Source organism: Triticum aestivum, chromosome 7A (assembly GCF_018294505.1).
Source record: "Triticum aestivum cultivar Chinese Spring chromosome 7A, IWGSC CS RefSeq v2.1, whole genome shotgun sequence".
Classification (NCBI taxonomy): domain Eukaryota; kingdom Viridiplantae; phylum Streptophyta; class Magnoliopsida; order Poales; family Poaceae; genus Triticum; species Triticum aestivum.
Genome location: NC_057812.1, coordinates 12754070 through 12763474, shown reverse-complemented (window position 1 = coordinate 12763474; position 9405 = coordinate 12754070).

Sequence of the window (9405 nt, the reverse complement as noted above, 5' to 3'; positions counted from 1 at the left end):
CTCTGTCACTGTCGGTGCCGCACGGGCTTTGCCCGGAGACGTGCCCTGCCGGCGGCGAGAGGGGGAGTAGATGGGGGGGGTGGGGGGTGGGGGGCTAGGTTTTCAGACGCCCGCTTGATCCTCTCTCCATGAAACGTTTTGTTCTTGTTTTTTTTTTGCTTAACTTCTTTTCTAAATTTCTGTTTAATTCCAATCGATTACTTCTAAATTGAGTTATACTACTTGCGTGTGTAGGAGAGAGGACAGCAGTAATGTCAATTAGCCACAGCTGGACACGAACCGTCCTTGGAGCGGAGCGTACGTTTCTTGGTCGACGGTGCGTGCAGTGTGATCATGCTGCATGGCGCCTACTGCTTTTGTTCTTTCGTTCTTGGAGCACAGCAAAGTTGGTTAATTTGGAGCCACCGGCTGAATTTGTCTTTTCTAGTAGCAGCATAGTGGAAGACATTGATCGCTCTGCATCTCCCTTTTGATCATCAAGACTCTACATAGGTTATGTACACCATTTTTGTTTTATCGCAATTTTATTAGTTGCACACACGGGCGAACTTTTTTTTTTTTGATAGACATCAGTAGAGCTATACCAGTAGTGGCTAGATCAGATCAGATATGATTTGACACACATCAACCAGGGTGCATGCGTGAAAAGTTGAGGTGTGAAAAGATTGTTGGTGTAGCATGTGTAATGTGTTGTCGGGCGTAGCCTTTGTTCACATGGAAAATATTCATACAAGTTCAAGTAAGCCAGGAGATCGTGCAGCATATGTGCCTTTTAGAGTGTAGCTAGGGAATGGTGGTCAAGGTCAACAATTGAAATTCCATTGCTATCTCGAGCCGGAAAAATAGGAGATCCCTTGAGACACACATCCATCCATGATTTACTGTCTGTGATCATCATGTCTTATTTTTCTATAAGCCTGGTGGGTGTATATCAAAGTAAGAATGTATCATGTGCTGTCAAGACGGATCATGATGCTAATTTATGTGAAAAGATTTCCTTACATATGGATCAAAGATGTGGTGTTTTGTGGTACAAGCTTTGCTAATTAATGGTGTTCACTATTCAAAAAGGAAATTGCAAACTTATTACAACATCCGCGACGTTCCTTGACCTTCACAGACCGAAAGGGCCCGTTCGGCCGGAACCATGAGTAGGTCATGACTATCAAAGACCACCAGAGTCATTCCCCCATTGGGTGTCCCCTAGTGCCACCAGCACCCCCTATCGCGCGGTTATGACCGTCATTGATGCACCTACCGTCATCGATGCACCTACCGTCATCGATGCACCTACCGTGTTGTCGGATCTCCCACCCAGATGTGCACGGTCATAGACCGACAATGCTACCGAAACACTTTGCATCATGATTACGGCCACATTGGTGAGCTCCTTTTGCACTTTCTCAAGCATGTTGCTTTGTTTTGAATTGCCATATAAATAGTACATATGTTCATGTGTATAACATGTTGCTATGTTTATAATCATATATGATTAGAATTTGTTTATAAGATATTATAGAATGCCCTTATATATGTCCATTTGACCTAAATATTGTGACAAATGCTTGAATTACTATATAAATGTTGTTATGATGGTTAGATCTTATATATGGTACTAATATTTTAGGATTCATGCTTGTATGTTTCATTCTTATCTTCCCTGGATTTTTCTGATGATAAAAAACGAAAGAAATCCATTAAAATACCTCATGGTTTACAACAGGCCCTAGGATTTTACTCTAATTCCATTAAATCAAACTCTCCGTCTAAAATCTAAGCTTTGTGGTTATCTGGGTCATATATGAGGTACTTATAACATTTATTAGGTTCTTATTCCATCAAGAGCATGGCAACATACAGAAACCAATTGGTTGTTTTGACACTTGTATTTCTCAAGTGCCTGCAATACTTTTTCTTAGACAAAAAATTATGTCGTGTTTTACAAATAGGGGTCCTATTTAAGTTATACTATAAAGAATCAATTGTACATGGGTCTGAGTCTTCCTCGGGGAGCCTTTGATATCTATAACTCTATTGGAATTTCCCCTTGGTGAGGCACATATCGTAGTTTTGCTCTCCTAGGTATGAACTTAGATTATTATAATTGTAACACTAAATATGGTTGTATATGAATATTACATGATTATAGCACAAAACTTAATATGTTTCTATTTATATGTCAACAGGGAGACCAGAGAAACTTCAATTTCATCTCGTCGCTGTTGTGACGCTTTTGAGCACTACACTAGACACTTTTTTTATAAGTGTTCTGTAAAGTGCAACTTAATCGATACAATGGTGATGATATTATATTTTGTTGACACTATACAAAAGTTTCAACCATCAAGAAAGTACAAACAAATACCCTTGGTGAGAACATCACCTTGAGTATGACTTGGAAAATCCGAATGACAAAGTTGTTGGAAATATGCCCTAGAGGCAATAATAAAATGATTATTATTGTATTTCCTTGTTCATGATAATTGTGTATTGTTCATGCTATAATTGTATTAACTGGAAACCGTAATACATGTGTGAATACATAGACCACAACATGTCCCTAGTAAGCCTCTAGTTGACTAGCTCGCTGATCAATAGATGGTTATGGTTCCCTGACCATGGACATTGGATGTCATTGATAACGGGATCACATCATTAGAAAAATGATAAGATGGACAAGACCCAATCCTGAGCATAGCACAAGATCGTGTAGTTCGTTTTCTAAGAGATTTTCTAATGTCAAGTATCATTTCCTTAGACCATGAGATTGTGCAACTCCTAGATACCATAGGAATGCTTTGGGTGTACCAAATGTCACAATGTAACTGGGTGGCTATAAAGGTGCACTACAGGTATCTCCAAAAGTGTTTGTTGGGTTGGCACGAATCGAGACTAGGATTTGTCACTCCGTATGACGGAGAGGTATCTCTGGGCCCACTCGGTAATGCATCATCATAATGAGCTCAATGTGACTAAGGAGTTAGCCACGGGATCATGCGTTATAGAATGAGTAAAGTGACTTGCCGGTAACGAGATTGAACGAGGTATTGGGATACCGACGATCGAATCTCGGGCAAGTAACATACCGATTGACAAAGGGAATTGTATACGGGATTGATTGAATCCCCGACATCGTGGTTCATCCGATGAGATCATCGTGGAACATGTGGGAGCCAACATGGGTATCCAGATCCCGCTGTTGGTTATTGGCCAGAAAACGTCTCGGTCATGTCTGCATGGTTCCCGAACCCGCAGGGTCTACACACTTAAGGTTCGGTGATGCTAGAGTTGTTATGGGAATTAGTGTGCAGTTACTGAATGTTGTTCGGAGTCCCGAATGAGATCTCAGACGTCACGAGGAGTTCCGGAATGGTCCGAAGGTAAAGATTTATATATGAGAAGTCCTATTTTGGCCACAGGAAAATGTTCGCGATTTTTCGGTATTGTACCGGGAAGGTTCTAGAAGGTTCGGGGGTGGGGCCCACCTGCATGGGGGGACCCACATGAACGTGGGTAGTGGGGTCAAGGCCCCACACCCCTGGTCAAGGCGCACCAAGATCCCCCCTTAGAAGGAATAAGATCATATCCCGAAGGGATAAGATCAAGATCCCTAAAAAGGGGGGGTAACAATCGGTGAGGAAGGGAAATGATGGGATTTCTTTCCCCCCACCTTTGCCAATACCTCCTCTGTAGTAGTAGTGCTTGGCGAAGCCCTGCCGGAGAACTGTAAGCTCCACCACCATGCCGTCGTGCTACCGGAGCTCTCCCTCAACTTCTCCTCTCCCCTTGCTGGATCAAGAAGGAGGAGACGTCCCCGGGCTGTACGTGTGTTGAATGCGGAGGCGCCGTTCTTTGGCGCTTAGATCGGAATAAACCGCGATCTGAATCGCTACGAGTACGACTCCTTCATCCACGTTCTTGTAACACTTCCGCATCGCGATCTTCAAGGGTATGAAGATGCACTCCCCTCTCTCTCGTTGCTAGTCTCTCCATAGATTGATCTTGGTGATGCGTAGAATTTTTTTAATTTCTGCAACGATCCCCAACAGTGGCATCGTGAGCTAGGTCTATGCGTTGATTCTATGCACGAGTAGAACACAAAGTAGTTGTGGGCGATGATTTGTTCAATTTGCTTACCGTTACTAGTCTTATCTTGATCCGACGGCATTGTGGGATGAAGCGTCCCGGACCGACCTTACACGTACGCTTACGTGAGACTGGTTGCACCGACTGACATGCACTTGATGCATAATGTGGCTGGCGGGTGTCTGTCTCTCCCACTTTAGTCAGATCGGATTCGATGAAAAGGGTCCTTATGAAGGGTAAATAGCAATTGGCATATCACCGTTGTGGTTTTGCGTAGGTAAGAAACGTTCTTGCTAGAAACCCATAGCAGCCACGTAAAACATGCAACAACAATTAGAGGACATCTAACTTGTTTTTGCAGGATTTGCTATGTGATGTGATATGGCCAAAAGGATGTGATGTATGAGATTGATCATGTTCTTGTAATAGGAATCACGACTTGCATGTCGATGAGTATGACAACCCCAGGAGCCATAGGAGTTGTCTTAATTTATTTATGACCTGCGTGTCAATGAAAACGCCATGTAATTACTTTACTTTATTGCTAACCGTTAGCCATAGTAGTAGAAGTAATAGTTGGCAAGGCAACTTCATGAAGACACGATGATGGAGATCATGGTGTCATGCCGGTGACGATGGTGTTCATGCCGCGCCTCGAAGATGGAGATCAAAGGCGCAAGATGATATTGGCCATATCATGTCACTTTATGATTTTTATGTGATGTTTTTCATGTTTACATCTTATTTGCTTAGAACGACGGCAGCATAAATAAGATGATCCCTCACTAAAATTTCAAGAAAGTGTTCCCCCTAACTGTGCACCGTTGCGAAGGTTCGTTGTTTCGAAGCACCACGTGATGATCGGGTGTGATAGATTCTAACGTTCGCATACAATGGGTGTAAGCCAGATTTACACATGCGAAACACTTAGGTTGACTTGACGAGCCTAGCATGTACAAACATGGCCTCGGAACACACGAGACCGAAAGGTCGAACATGAGTCGTATAGTAGATACGATCAACATGAAGATGTTCACCGATGATGACTAGTCCGTCTCACGTGATGATCGGACACAGCCTAGTTGACTCGGATCATGTATCACTTAGACGACAAGAGGGATGTCTATCTAAGTGGGAGTTCATTAATAGTCAGATGAACTTAATTCTCATGAACATAGTCAAAAGGTCTTTGCAAATTATGTCGTAGCTTACACTTCAGTTCTACTGTTTAAGATATGTTCCTAGAGAAAATTTAGTTGAAAATTGATAGTAGAAATTATGCGGACTGGGTCTGTCAACTGAGGATTATCTTCATTGCTGTGCAGAAGATTTATGTCCTTAATGCACCGCTCGGTGTGCTGAACCTCGAGCGTCGTCTGTAGATGTTGGGAAACATCTGACATACACGTTTTGATGACTACGTGATAGTTCAATGTGTAATGCTAACGGTTTAGAATTGTGGCACCAAAGACGTTTTGAAACGTTCCAGAACATATGAGATGTTCCAAAGATTGAAATTGGGATTTCAGACTAGTGCCCACGTCAAGAGGTATGAGACCTCTGACAAGTTTCTTAAGCCTGCAAACTAAGGGAGAAAAGCTCAATCATTGAGCATGTGCTCAGATTGTCTAAGTGCTACAATCGCTTGAATCGAGTGGGAGTTAATCTTCCAGATGAGATAGTGATGGTTCTCCATAGTCACTGCCACCAAGCTATTAGAGCTTCGTGATGCACTATAACATATCAGGGATAGACATGATGATCCTTGAGAAACTCGCGATGTTTGACACCGTGAAAGTAGAAATCAAGTAGGAGCATCAATTGTTGATGGTTAAACCACTAGTTTCAAGAAGGGCAAGGGAAAGAAGGGATACTTCATGAAATGACAAATCAGTTGCTGCTCTAGTGAAGAAACCCAAGGTTGAAACCAAACCCGAGACTAAGTGCTTCCGTAATGAGGGGAACGGTCACTGAAGCAGAACTACCCTAGATACTTGGTAGATGAGAAGGCTGGCAAGGTTGACAGAAGTATTTTGAATATACGTGATATTATTGTGTACTTTACTAGTACTCCTAGTAGCACCAGGGTAATAAATACCGGTTCGGTTGCTAAGTGTTAGTAACTCAAAATAAAAGGCTGTGGAGACTAGCTAAAGGTGAGATGGCGATATGTGTTGGAAGTGTTTCCAAGGTTGATGTGATCAAACATCGCACGCTCCCTCTACCATCGGAATTGGTGTTAAACCGAAATAATTGTTATTTGGTGTTTGCATTGAGTATAGACATGATTGGATTATGTTTATCGCCATACGGTTATTCATTTAAGGAGAATAATGGTTACTCTGTTTATTTAATACCTTCAATGGTCTTGCACCTAAAATGAATGGTTTATTGAATCTCGATCGTAGTGATACACATGTGCATGCCAAAAGATATAAGATAGTAATGATAGTACCACATACTTGTGGCACTACCATTTGAGTCATGTTGGTATAAAACGCATGAAGAAGCTCCATGTTGATGGATTTTTGGACTCACTCGTTTTTGAAAAGATTGAGACATGCGAACCATGTCTATTGGTATATATGCATGAAGAAAGTCCATACAGATGTATCGTTTGGACTCACTTGATTCTGAATCACTTGAGACATGCAAATCATACCACATGGGAAAAAGATGACTGAAAGGCCTTGTTTTCAGTAAGATGGAGCAAGAAAGCAACTTGTTGGAAGTAATACATTTTGATGTGCGCAGTCCAATGAGTGATGAGGCACGCAGTGGATATCGTTATGTTCTTACTTCACATATAATTTGAGTAGATGCTGAGTATATTTACTTGATGAAACACAAGTCTGAATTATTGGAAGGTTCAAGTAATTTCAGAGTGAAGTTGAAGATCGTTGTGACAAGAGGATAAAATGTCTATGATATGATCATAAAGATGAATATATGAGTTACGAGTTTGGCACACAATTAAGACATTGTAGAAATTGTTTCACAACTAATACCGCCTGGAACACCATAGTGTGATGGTGTGTCCGAACATCATAACTGCACCCTATTGGATATGGTGCATACCATGATGTCTCTTATCGAATTACCACTATCGTTTATGGGTTAGGCATTAGGGACAACCTCATTCACTTTAAATAGGGCACCACTCAATTTCGTTGAGACGACACCGTATGAACTATGGTTTAGAAAAAACCTAAGCTGTCGTTTCTTAAAAGTTTGGGCTGCGACGCTTATGTGAAAAAGTTTCAGGATGATAAGCTCGAACCCAAAGCGGATAAATGCATCTTCATAGAATACCCAAAACAGTTGGGTATACCTCCTATTTCAGATCCGGAAACAAAAGTGATTGTTTCTAGAAATGAGTCCTTTCTCGAGGAAAAGTTTCTCTCGAAAGAACAGAGTGGGAGGATGATGGAGACTTGATGAGGTTATTGAATCGTCACTTCAACTAGTTTGTAGCAGGGCACAGGAAGTTGTTCATGTGGAACCTACACCAATTGAAGTGGAAGCTTATGATAGTGATCATGAAACTTCGGATCAAGTCACTACCAAACCTCATAGGTCGACAAGGATGCGTACTACTTTAGAGAGGTACGTAATCCTGTCTTGGAAGTCATGTTGCTAGACAACAATGAACCTACTGTTGGGGAACGTTGCAGAAAACAAAAATTTTCCTACGGTTTCACCAAGATCCATCTAGGAGTCCGTCTAGCAACGAGTGATCGGATTGCATCTACATACCTTTGTAGATCACGCGCAGAAGCGTTCAAAGAACGGGGATGAGGAAGGCGTACTCGACGTGATCCAAATCACCGGAGATCCTAGCGCCGAACGGACGGCACCTCCGCGTTCAACACACGTACGGTCAGCGTAACGTCTCCTTCTTCTTGATCCAGCAAGGGGGAAGGAGAGGTTGAGGAAGATGGCTCCAGCAGCAGCATGACGGCGTGGTGGTGATGGAGCTGCAGTACTCCGGCAGGGCTTCGCCAAGCACTATGGAGGAGGAGGAGGTGTTGGAGAGGGAGAGGGAGGCACCAAAGGCAGGGGGTAAGAAGTCCTCCATCTCCCCACTATATATAGGAGGGCCAAGGGGGGGGCACCGGCCCTAGGAGATCTAATCTCCTAGGGTGGTGCGGCCAAGGGGAGGAATCCCTCCTCCCCAAGGCACCTAGGAGGTGCCTTCCCCTCCTAGGACTCTTCCTCCCTTGAAACCCTAGGCGCATGGGCCTCTTGGGGCTGGTGCCCTTGGCCCATGTAGGCCAAGGCGCACCCCCTACAGCCCATGTGGCCGCCCGGGACATGTGGCCCCACCCGGTGGACCCCCGGGACCCCTCCGGTGGTCCCGGTACAATACCGGTGACCCCGAAACTTGTCCCGATGCCCGAAATAGCACTTCCTATATATAATTCTTTACCTCCGGACCATTCTGGAACTCCTCGTGACGTCCGGGATCTCATCCGGGACTCCGAACAACATTCGGGTTACTGCATATACATATCCCTACAACCCTAGCATCACCGAACCTTAAGTGTGTAGATCCTACGGGTTCGGGAGACATGTAGACATGACCGGGATCGCTCTCCGGTCAATAACCAACAGCGGGATCTGGATACCCATGTTGGCTCCCACATGCTCCTCGATGATCTCATCGGATGAACCACGATGTCGAGGATTCAAGCAACCCCGTATACAATTCCCTTTGTCAATCGGTATGTTACTTGCCCGAGATTCGATCGTCGGTATCCCAATACCTCGTTCAATCTCGTTACCGGCAAGTCACTTTACTCGTACCGTAATGCATGATCCCGTGACCAGACACTTGGTCACTTTGAGCTCATTATGATGATGCATTACCGAGTGGGCCCAGTGATACCTCTCCGTCATACGGAGTGACAAATCCCAGTCTTGATCCATGTCAACCCAACAGACACTTTCGGAGATACCCGTAGTATACCTTTATAGTCACCTAGTTACGTTGTGACGTTTGGCACACCCAAAGCACTCCTACGGTATCCGGGAGTTACAAGATCTCATGGTCTAAGGAAAATATACTTGACATTGGAAAACTCTAGCAAACGAACTATACGATCTTGTGCTATGTTTAGGATTGGGTCTTGTCCATCACATCATTCTCCTAATGATGTGATCTCGTTATCAATGACATCCAATGTCCATAGTCAGGAAACCATGACTATCTGTTGATCAACGAGCTAGTCAACTAGAGGCTTACTAGGGACATGTTGGTGTCTATTATTCACACATGTATTACGATTTCCGGATAACACAATTATAGCATGAATAAAG